Source organism: Schistocerca piceifrons, chromosome 3 (assembly GCF_021461385.2).
Source record: "Schistocerca piceifrons isolate TAMUIC-IGC-003096 chromosome 3, iqSchPice1.1, whole genome shotgun sequence".
Taxonomy (NCBI): Eukaryota; Metazoa; Arthropoda; class Insecta; order Orthoptera; family Acrididae; genus Schistocerca; species Schistocerca piceifrons.
The window spans coordinates 384,976,062-384,988,318 of NC_060140.1; the positions used below are offsets into that span (position 1 = coordinate 384,976,062).

At 42.3% G+C, this 12,257-nt stretch overlaps 1 pseudogene; it reads left to right on the forward strand.

Annotated features, from left to right (window-relative positions):
• Positions 1-326: 326 nt before the first annotated feature.
• On the forward strand, positions 327-386 carry LOC124791137 (annotated as a pseudogene).
• Positions 387-12,257: the final 11,871 nt, after the last annotated feature.

The window sequence follows — 12,257 nt, forward strand, 5'->3', positions numbered from 1 at the left end:
GCTTGGTTGCTGCCACACTTTCTATGGTCATCTCCAAATGCACAAGAATATTGGGAACCAGGCACATATTTATCAGTGTAGCTACAATTAAATAGGACTTCTGTGGCAGTCTAATGCCGAGCGATGTATTGGAAATGTGTTCTCTTGATGCCCGTGGTTCTGGAACGAATCTCAGTATCTTTAGCTAGCATAATTTTCCACGGAAAATCTCTCTCATACCCTTACGGCTGTCAATGTACTGAATATATACCTCCCTCGTGATTGGACACACAGTAATTTCCTCTGGACTTATCAGAACATAGCCGCGCGGGATTAGCCGAGCGGTCGTACTCGCTTCGGCGGTACATATACTAAAATTGGAACGATACAGAGAAGATTAGCACGCCGGCACGGTAGCTCAGCGTGTTCGGTCAGAGGGTTAGCTACTCCCTGTAATAAAAAACTGAGTGAACGGATCAACGAGTGTCATCGGACGTCCGCCACGAACAAATCCAACGAACAATATAGAACAAAATGAGATTAAAAAGAAAAGGCGGTCTAAGGCGCTGCAGTCATAGACTGTGCGGCTGGTCCCGGCGGAGGTTCGACTCCTCTCTCGGGCATGGGTGTGTGTGTGTGTTTGCACGTAGGATAATTTAGGTTAAGTAGTGTGTAAGCTTAGGGACTGATGATCTTAGCAGTTAAGTCTCATAAGATTTCACACACATTTGAACATTTTTGAACCAGAACATAATCCACAGTAATTTTACATTGCGACATTTATACATTTCAGACAAGCAGTTCAGTTATCGTTTATATGTGTACAACACCCGGAAACAAATTATGGTATGCCCACACTCACACCAGCTACATGTCACGATTCTCTGCACTTGCAGGAAATTAATTGACATTTAAGGTGCTACATCCTGCCAAGACTCTCTCAAACAAGTGTTGTAAAGCACAGGTGTTCGGCACTACGTGATAATCGACAATGCTCCCGCCGGTGAAAGGGTTCAAAGACAACACCGATATGGATGGAGTTTGTGAGGTAAAAATTCATTTATTTCTCGAAGTAATTTTGCATTTTCATAAGCAGACATAGCAACACCATTTTCACACATCTTCTTCTTCTTGAGTCCAAGGAGAGCAGAACACCTGTAGAATTCCAGGTCTTAAATGGCAGCAAACTTGAAGATTCGATGCATCCATAAAGTCTTCTCCTTCCCTTTTACATCGATGACGTTCGAATAATCGAAGCGACGTCACCATACCTTTATAGGGTATGCCAGGATCATCCCCGTGAATTCTACAGTAGAAATTGTTAACCACTTTACACTCATCCGTGTCTTAGCACATCTCACATGCCTGAAAGACCTTGGTGATGGAATGCTTGCTTACGATGTCTCTATAATTCTTACATCTTCTGCGTACGCCATATCTTTCAATAATATTTCTCTATGCTCATCATCATAGAAACAAGAAAATAAAGAAGTAGGTCATTAAAAAAGTAATAGCATCTTACTTGGCTACAAAACAGACATTATTATGATTGATCTTTTCAGCTGTACACCCAGTACAATACATCTTAATTGATGGCAATCCGTCAGTGTGGCATCGCGCATTCGAGTCATAGTGCTTAAAACGGGGCTCGTACTTTGAAATACATCAGGTGGCAAATAAAATATGTATCACATAGTTATAGAAAAGTTGTGCAGGAAACACGTAATCAAAAGTGTTCACGTGGCGACACCTCGTAATCAGTTTCATATGAATATTCGAGAGCACATTACGCACAGTTCTTGATTTCACCGGCACAAACAAGGTGTAAGCAGTAACATTCTCTCTTCCCGGCGAATCCGTAGTCTTCAGGGTTAATTGTCGTAACACATAGAGGAAGTAAGAGCTCTAAAACATTTTTTTCTAATCCGTGGTTGCAGCTCTGTTGTTGACCAAGCAGACTTGCGCTCTCACCATCCCCCTTTATTGTGATAACTAAAGCATTACCATACTTCAACAACACACTCACTATCACTCCTCAGAACTATGGCAATACCTCATACACAGACATCCCGCACATACTTGAAGTTGAATAACTGAATAACGATGGATTTATAATGATTATTCAGTTACATACAACTGGTGCGCTGAAGGGACAAACAGAAGTCTATTGTCAGCCTGGAATAAAGCATTCTTTGCACTCTGGCCTATAGGAGGTTTCTACGTAACACGTTACTCTTTTGAAAGTTCAGCTCCCGCACACACATGTTATAGGATATAAACTGGTCTGTATCATAAAGTCACTGTTTCTCGCACATGTAACTGAAAAAAATCTTTATATGACGCTCTGACAGGTTCTTTTGTTTTTTTCGTAACAAACTCAATTTTGCCAGCTGCAACAACAGACCTGTCTCGTGGTGATCCTCTTCCTGCTCCAAAGAGTTAAACAGGTACGATGCTTGCCAACAGGAACTTAAAAGTGTGCCTAGACTACAACAGTTTTGCAGTTTCTCCACCCAATCGCTCGGTCCGTGAAAATAAATTCCAAATGGACGTACAGTAATATATAGTGCAATCACAATTATTTCTTAGTCAGGGGAAATTTTTTGTGAACTGGGTGGTGATCGCGATGCATGGAACGTACTGTCACAGACCCCGATTTGGCAGTCTGAGTAAATTAACTGTGTATTGGCTGGATTTACAGGTATCGAAAATACGGAAATGTTTCGTGAGAGTGGTGAAATCGATAAACCGAAAAGACGCTTGGACGTTCTCAAATTGTAATTACATCCTTTATTCATCGGCAAGTGTATGATGGCGGGAGGCTTTTCTGCAGTGTGGAAACGACACCCGGTTGGTGCGAATGTGGAGGTATCACAATGTTTTTATACACCTATAATTGATATTCAGAAATGTTATGCTGTCACTTGAACATAAAGATACTATGGTTTGTGTTCCGACATATCACCAAACATTTGAGGGATGTAATCAAACTACTAGTCATGTAAAAAAAAAAATACATCGACAGGTGTAAGGGTATGAGACAGATTTTCCGTGGAAAATTATGTGAGCTATAGATACTGAGATTCGTTCCAGAACCAGGGGCATCAAGAGAAGACATTTCCAGTACATCGCTCGGCGTTAGACTATCACGGGAGTCCTACTTAATTGTAGTTACAGTGATAAATATATGCCTGGTTCCCAATATTCTTGTGCATCTGGAGATGGCCATAGAAAGTGTGGCAGCAACCAAGCACATCAGGATCGGAAACTGCATCTCAATGAATCACTTTGTTCCAGGCTGGGGCTTACTCATCCTTTGTACTGCAGGCCAGAGAGTCCAAGAAACCTTTGGACCTATGACGATTTGACTAGTGGCTCCCCCTGGACAGGTGGATAGTCACCTAATACGTAGTTTGCGTTGAACCTCCTTTGGGACCGCGTGTCTCGCGTGTATCCTCTGCAGAAATTTGACAAGATTTAAAACGATGAGTGTTTTCCCAGGTGGTATTGATAGCGTTCCATCTCCTACCACTCAGGTACCCCTGAGGGGGTGGGTCTCCATGGCCAGCTGGTTTCTCTTTGCCTCACACGCTCTTCCGTGGCTGCAGTCATAGGCCACGTTTATAGGGGCAGACCTGGCTGTATTAACATAGACATGAGATGTCAGTATAACACCAGCAACCTTTTAATTGGGCTTGCGAGGGTGAGTCAGTAGGCAAACATATCTCACTTGGCAAATAGGCCTGTGCTGGTCCTGCAGGTACAAAGGCTATGTGTCAGCCATGGTGGCTAGGTAAATACGCATTTCGACAGGAATTTTTCTGGTGTCAAGCATGAAAGGGATTCCAACGTCTCGTGCTTGTGGGACCTGAATGGACACCTATGTGTGGCTGGGCAGCTGATGGCCGCATTGTCACTTTGCATGGACTGTCAGTGCACCCCAACTACTGGCAGTGTGTGCAGTGGTGTTCAGTGTGGTCCAGTGGATGGTGCGTGCTTCACGATTGAAAGATTTTTACAAGTGTAATTACCTGTGATAGATGGTTCATAATGGAATTCCTTGCATGATCAGAAAGAAAAAAAGAGTGATCAATTTAATTACTTCTTGCAAGATCCTCATTTTCCCAAAAAGTAGAGGATGATGAGCAAGTGAAACCCAACCTGCACACACTGAATTTTTTATAAATAAACAATATACGCTTGAATTTCCTGTCCTGATATACTTCTTCTCCACTGCAGTGCCGCTGATTTCCAGGTAGAGTAGGGAAGGGGGAGCGGGTATGGAGAGTGGTGGGTGTGGCAGGGTGGGCTACCAGAGAGGAGGGGTTAATTAATTGATCATATTAATTAAGTAATCAGTCAAATAGATAAGAGTGAGAGGGGGCTATTTGAATAACTCAGACCTGAAAGTGTACCTGTATCAGCGAGGGGGAGGAGGTGGGTAGCAAGTTCCCTGAGCAGGTGGAGGGGATGGGGAGGGGTGGGGGAACAATAGATTAAGGACCTGTCAATCAAGAGGAAGGATCTTAGCAAAACAATAGGTTAATGATCTGTCAATCGAAAGAGAACTATATATTTGGCCCTGAGTGTGTACCTGCCCCTGATGTAAGCAACCCGCCCCAACAAAATGCGCAACAACATAGTTTGTCCCACTACTCTCATGTATAATCACATGTTATCTATTTCCAATCTGGGAGTCGTTGATTGTGTCATCCCCTTAATCACCTTTTAAAATACATGATTTAAACATAGTGTTTCTCCGCTGTAGAGCTTTGTCTGAAAATTTCTCAACATACCACACATTTGACAATGGATCCAACAACGTGTAGTGTGGCACATGGAAGATTTGAAATTTAATTAGACAACGTAGCATTGGATCCCACAGAGTAAGTATGGCATGTTCAGAGCCGACATGCGCCAACTGGCTGAAGAGTAAAGGCACTAGCCCTTAGGTCACCTGTGGTAGGCCACGCTCCTACGTGTCCTGTAAACACGAAGCTATAGTGGGCACTACGTTTTATTTCGCAAGTACATATTCATTATTAAAGAGTTGAAAGAGAGAGAAGAGACGGAGGTATTCTTTGGACCACGCCTGTAACATGCAAAAACTACAGACCTGCTGAAACGCTATTATCCTTGTTGGGTGCTCTGCAGGACGCTACAGAAAGGACACAAAAATTCTACTCAAACAACGACAGTAATTCGCACTGCCCTTGACGTGCTTCCTGGGAAGTCCGGAAACAATATATGGCAGGATCTAAAGGATAATTATGGGTGAAAACCTAGCATTTCACGCGTAAATGTGACTGAAAGAAGTCGTTCATGATGTTCCAGAATGTTTATTTTTTTCTCCGAATTTAAGTTTCCTCTTCTTCTTCTTATTTTCGCCGATTAAACCTGCCTGTTACATCTACATAAATCCCTCTCATCTCTTCTTAGGTCTCCCGATATTTCTTCTCTCGTTTGGTTTATAATCTAAATGTCTTTTATTGTCCATTTTTGTATGGGTTCGTATGAATTGTTGCGGTATATGTTTATTTTCCCGTGGACTGCCTTCAACTGTAGTTCGTGCCATATTATTTCATTTATTATGTTTTTATCGTCTTCTTATAAATCTCACTTTGGCGCTCGATATGCGGTTTACAGCATTTATTTATTGATTTATTTTTCACGTATCTTTCTCTTATATATAACACTGGACTGTGGATTTCCAGTTATGGAGGACAAACACACTGTGTTGTATTGGAGAATAATAATAGCAGGAACTTCAGGCGTGCCCAAGGTAAGTGCACTAGGGATTTTGCTGTTCGTTTTGAACATTAATGGCCCATCAGACAATATTAGCACTAACATCAGACATTTTGTACATGATGCAGTGGTTGATAATGAGGTATCAATTGCAAAACGTAGCACAAATATCAAGTCAGATCTTGATCAGATTTCAAAATGGAGCAAAGGCTGTCCGCTTCCTTTAAATCGTCAGAAATTTAAAAAATGTGCACCTCACAAAATACGGAATACTAGCATTCTGTGACTACAATATCAATAAGGCACAACTGAAATCAGCCAATACATTCTAGTACCCGGGCATAACGATTTATATGGACATGAAATGGAATGTTGAGATACGTTGCGTCGTGGTTAAAGTTGGTGATAGACTTTGGTTCACTAACAGGATACTGGTAGAATGCCGTCAATTCATGAGGGAGAACACGTACAAAATATTTGTGCAACAAATTACAGAATACTATTCGAGTGTGTAGGACGCATACCAAACAGGTGTAATAGGAGTACTGGACATAAACAGAGAAGGGTAACACGATGGGTTGAGGGTTGATTTGACGAAGGCAGAGCATTACATAAATCCCAGAAAACATGAAGGCAGTGGTACAATAAGCAGGTAAGTCAGTTTACATATTTTCCAGTGAAATATACACACAAAAAAACTGTCCACATATTAGAAAAAAATTTTAATTGGGCTTGTCTTTTACCAATCTGTTTTAGATCACCAGCATGCCGTATAGACTGTTACATAACTAAACAAAGATTTATTACGATGTTTATTGAATTTTTAAACGTTTGACTTGTCTCTCTTTTGCATCTGACAACGTTGTTTTTTAAATATGCTGTAATGAATAAAAAGGGTACTATAGTGTAACACCCCACCCATCACTTATCTGGTTTTGGCGTGTATTCACCCCAGCTAATTGACTAACAGATCAACAGATAATGCAAAGAAAGTAATAAGGCCCTGTGACTCCTGATTGAACTGTGGTGGCAGTGTTGACATTAATTGATTCAGAATTGATCACTTTTAATTAAAAAGGGGTGACATTGATGTTATATTCAGCTATTGAACACCAGATGCAAATGTTGAACATAAAATTAATTAAGAAATTGACTTGGGATTTCAATTACTTGATTGAAAACAGATGCTGTTGATTAGCACAAATTTATTTTAACTCTCGACCTTCAATCACCACATTACATGACTCTTCTAACAGGCAGTGGTAATAAATTGCATTTATGTGGAGTAAAGCACGATAAATCAAAATTAATTCCTATCGAGTGACCCAGGTGTAATGCGAAGTGCGAGAAGAATTCCCCAATACACAGCCCATGAAACCCTTGTGGAAACTTTGCTGACGTGATCCAACAAATTAATCAGTGACCTGTTTCTAGCGAGAGCGGGTGCAACATCACCGAATTCAGTGTGGCAGGGCGTCATCGTTGTGAGGACATCGGCCAGCCTCATGGGGCTGCAAGGCTGCGCTCGTCTATTCACTCCTAGCTATCTTGCTCAGTACATAGCTGAACCAAAACTTTCTATCTCCAAGCTCAATCGTTCCATTTGCTAGGTCCTAAACTGCAGAGATATTCACTCTTTCTCAGGCAAGCTGAGTAAAGAATGCCACGCCTGCACTCTAGGCAAGCTGGGAATGGAAGACCACTACGGAGACTTCTCCCAGTCTGCTCTTCACCTCGGTTTCCCCTCCAGCAAAATGCAAATGGCAGCGCAAGTCGTGTTAAATATGTGTCGCTTCCCAGTGCTGACCAATGCCTGCTCTGTGAAGTGAACAAATTCTCACAAAATTTCCCTTCCTGTCAACTTCTGCTATTTAGCTCCTCCCAGGCCACCCATCAAGGTTAGCGTCTGCACAAAACACCAATTTTTCCGGAATTCTGACTCCCAGGAGAGTACTTCAAATTCCTTGGCCCTACGTTCCCATCAGAGGCCGGCGTACTTCATCCTGTCGCTCTTCACCTGATTTACTTCAGACTCTGCGGACCATGAATTCAGCGTGAAGTTGCTGTAGTCATGAACACGCATATTTTGGCCTCTGTTGACCGCTCCACTGTAGCTTTGCGCAGCTTTCTCGCATGTTTCACTGAAAACGGGACGACGGACATTTATCAACAGGTGTACAAGTTCTCCATCTGCTTCCCGGTACACAGCATGGGGTCAACCACCCACTCACTATCACTCATCTTAAGGCAGCTGGAGGCCGCGCCCCGTTACCGCTTTCTCAGAGCTTGAGCCGCCCTAAGCTGCCTATTGTCACTTCCCTTAGCCGCTCCCCAGCCTGCCACATTCAACTCTGAATACTTTCTTGGGATAAACTAGCCTCCAGTAAATCGGCGCGTTTCCACAAAGTTTTCATGTCATGTGAATTACTTTACATCACCCGACATTAATTATTCCAATACGTCTATACTATACACTCTACAAGATGCATTGCGCCTTGTCAGTCATTTTTGTTCAGCCTTACTGTTCGCTCAATGTGAGTTAGGTGATCTTTAATTACTTCATGTAAGGGGCATAGTTCTTGCCATTTTACAAAAGAAACGAGAACTATAAGCACTTTACATTCAGTATTAGTGAATATTATGAGGAGTCTGAGAATCATTAAAAATGATAGGTTAATAAGTCAAACCTTTGAAAGGTTAATAACATGTTGATTGTGCTGCTCCTTCTGATGAACTGGATGTAGCATCTGTAACAGTTCTATCACAGACCAACTCACTGTAATAATTTCAGGTCTGAGGCTGCCATGTAATTCCTGGCAAGCTTCATGATATCTTCTTATTTCTAAGATTTAACTGGCAGAGGAACTTTATAAAAGTTTTCCTCAGGAAATGTCAAAGTAGAGCTTTCTGAATGATGCAATCATGACAGATAAGTTAAATAATAATGCACTACAACGAACTATATTCTTACTTTCCGCGATATATACAAAGAATCTGCACTTTGCAACAATAAACGTCTCGTTATCAGCACTCTTAATGTAAAATCAAAACAGGTTTTTATAGGTGGGACGATAATCCAAAAATAAATCTTGTGTAACATCAACTACAATGAACTTCTTGGGTGCCTTTCTGATGAGTTTTTCTCCGGTCACGTGTGTATAACTAATACAGATAGTGCTACCATCTGTTATCATTACAGTAACATTTGGCAGCTATTATAAAAAAGCACCAAAACCGTATTACGAGCCTTCCACTTTCCCAAAGTTCAAGGACGGGAATGAAATACTATGTATAAGTTGCTATGTTACGAAAATTCAAAATAAATAAAAGTATTTTTGTTTAAACATGACATTCTCGACACAGAGATGTCACTGCAGAAATATCTGCACTATGTTCTATTCGTTTCAAATGCCAGAATCTGAGATCTGTTTGACAAGTCCCGGACATTTCTGGTTCTTGCCCAAAAAGCGAATGCCTGCAAATCCATCCCCAATATTATTCTGAAATGGTCTCTTGGGAAAGTCTAATTCTTGTACCATACGATGGCGCAATTTTTGGACTACGCAATGGTAGTAAAATTTCATTTTCCGTGAAAGGTGGACATATGTGGTTATTGCAGCAATGACTTCAATTGGTCGTCACTTGAAGTAACAAGCCAATTATCCATCGAAAACTCACAAAATTTCAGATTCAAGTATCTAGTGATGAATCTAGGCAAGTCCTTGAGCCCCTTCCGTATCACATCCGTAGCGGCCGCTAAAACGATATTGCAGTAATTTCAGTGCGCACAGAAGCAGTTAAGAATCTCTCAATCCATACGCAAATACAACGAAAGTGAAACCCAAACATGTGATTCAAGAACACTGTGCTATGCGCACCACAGTGTTTTGCAGGCTGTATGTAGACACACAAGACGAGTGGAAAAACCACGGTTTTCTAAAGCTTTATTCTCATATCTCGTCTGGTTTTGTTCTGTAATGTGTTATGAAGAATGCCGCATACAATTCCCGACGGAAAAAAAAGAGTGAGGCACCCAAAACTTCGTGCATTTACACATCATCGGCGGATATGAAAATGATTAGAGTTGAAATTCTCCGTGAAAGATAGAAAGGCCACGAGAGTGCATAAGTGCAGTTAGTGCTCATCATTATTATCAGGCCTGATTTGCTATAAAAGAGGCGTGAACAGCGTCATATATTGAGTATCTCTGTGAAGGATACGGAAATGCCGCGTGCTTGTGCGAGGCAGCGTTATCAGAACCTGACAGAGGGGAAAGGAGCATCTACGTAGTTTTCCATTTGGTCAGTTTGTCGAATTGTGCAATATCCCGATATGGGACTGCATAGGGGAAGCATACTCCTTAGTCACGTTCCGGTGACTACGTCTGACCACTATAAAAGAGGATAACTCTACTGTGCACCAAGAACATTTGCAACTATTCCGGTCCCGGAGGATGTTCGAGTCCTCCCTTGGGCATGGGTGTGTGTGCTTGTCCTTAGGATAATTTAGGTTAAGTAGTGTGTAAGCTTAGGGACTGATAACCTTATCAGTTAAGTCCCATAAGATTTCACACACATTTGAACATTTTTTGCAACTATTCCCAGTGTACACCTGCCGTCCGAAAACATGTAATGGAGTCCCTGAAACATTCTGTATCAGCCCATTCCACTAGTGGGTGACCAGTAACAGTCGTGACAGGGAATTACCGCCTCATGTGTAGGTTGCTATTAACAACACAACACACGCTACTGCATCTGGAATTGTACCATCACAGGAAAGGAAGGGCTGGTCAAGAAAAGAGACGCACTGTGTTGAATGAAGAATCACGGTTCTGCACCAGCCCAGGTGGCGAGTGTCAACGATCACGGCGGCCACTTGGGGAGACTTCCCATCATTATAATGTTTTGGAGGGACACAAAGGTGTTACTCTACGCGTCAATGTGCTATGTGCCATTGGGGTATGACTTTACATCGCAGCTGATAGTGACTGAGGAAAGTCTGACGGGGTAGTGATGTGTCATGGACATCCTGTGTTCTCATGTTTTACTTCTCATGCGGCAGTATTAAGCCGCCATTTTTCGACAGCAAAGTACTCGTCCACACATGGTATTTGTCTGCATGAACTGTCTGGGTGATTTTGAGATGCTCCCGTGGCCAACAAGACCCCAAAATCTTCGCCGATAGAGCACGTGTGTGACCATCTCGGACATCTATTTCGTCCCGGTGCTAATACTTGGGACGTCAAGGACCAGTTGCAACAGTTGTAAGGCAGCTTGCCTCAGGAGAGGATACAACCGCTTTACGACACCCCACCCAACCGAATCATTCATACATCCAGGCCGGGATACTGATAAGTGAGCTCAGACTGCCAAGTTCTTCGTAAATTGTCTCGGTATTGTGACTGCTGATATAGCATCACATACCCTCTCAACCCGTGAATTTTCATTTCGTTTCCTCCTCCCCTTCTGTGTGCTCCACTTTTTTGCCATGCAGTGTGTCCACGGTGAATCAGGACTACGCCGACAAACCACCAGAAGCACAACAAGAAAAAAGGTGTGGTAAACATAGGCTCTAAAAGGGATGCCTTAAGAGCTATGAGCACCTGTTCGTCCGTGATTCTGTGAAACACATCTTTTCTACTGCCAGCTCTTTGCTTTCCATATTTTGGGAGGAGGCAGTATAGACCGAAACGAGGAAACATTTTCGGTAGACATGAGAACCGATGAACAAACAGTCATAGCTCTTATGATCTGAAGCCATATTTACAAGGCATTCTTTTCTTGTTTTTTAAATATTTTCAGGAACATTGTTCTAGGAGAACGGTGATTTCATGTACACCAACAAAATTTGCTAAAAGCAGTCTTGATCGCATAACTATGTTATTTAAACTCGTGGCCGGCTTCGATCTATTGTACTTGACCATCCCCAGACCTTGTACTCCATGATAGTGACAGGAGCTGGAATGGTTGAGCAAGCTGCTGTAGATGGACGTAACCGACTCCAGCAGTCGATTACATCTCTCTAGAGCAGCCTGCTCACCCAGCCCAGCTCCTATCATGGAGTACAAGGTCTGGGGATGGCCTAAGTACAATAGGTCGAAACCAGACACCAGTGTAAACAAAATATTTATGCGATCAAAACTGTTTTTAGCAAATTTTATTTCTTGTTTTTGTCAATACCACAACATCTGAAAGTTTGTAGGCGGTTTACACAGGATGTTCAGATCTATCCAACAACGAACGGTGAAAACCTGGGAAACAGCGTGTACTGAAAATCGTCACAGACGGACCGATACCTGCACAAAGTGCCGAATCACCGCCAGAGCCAGAAAAGAGGTATGATTAATACACTCGTAACGCAAGCGAAACAAATATGTGAGCCGCAGCACATCAGATGCGAAAGGGAGCACCTGGAAAGTGTTCTGAGGAGCAATGGGTAGTCCAGAAGTTATATTAGAAGTGTAACAGAGTCAAATACTCGGTGAAGTGACACATCAGAAAACGAAATGTCGGGTACGGCCTTTCTACCAT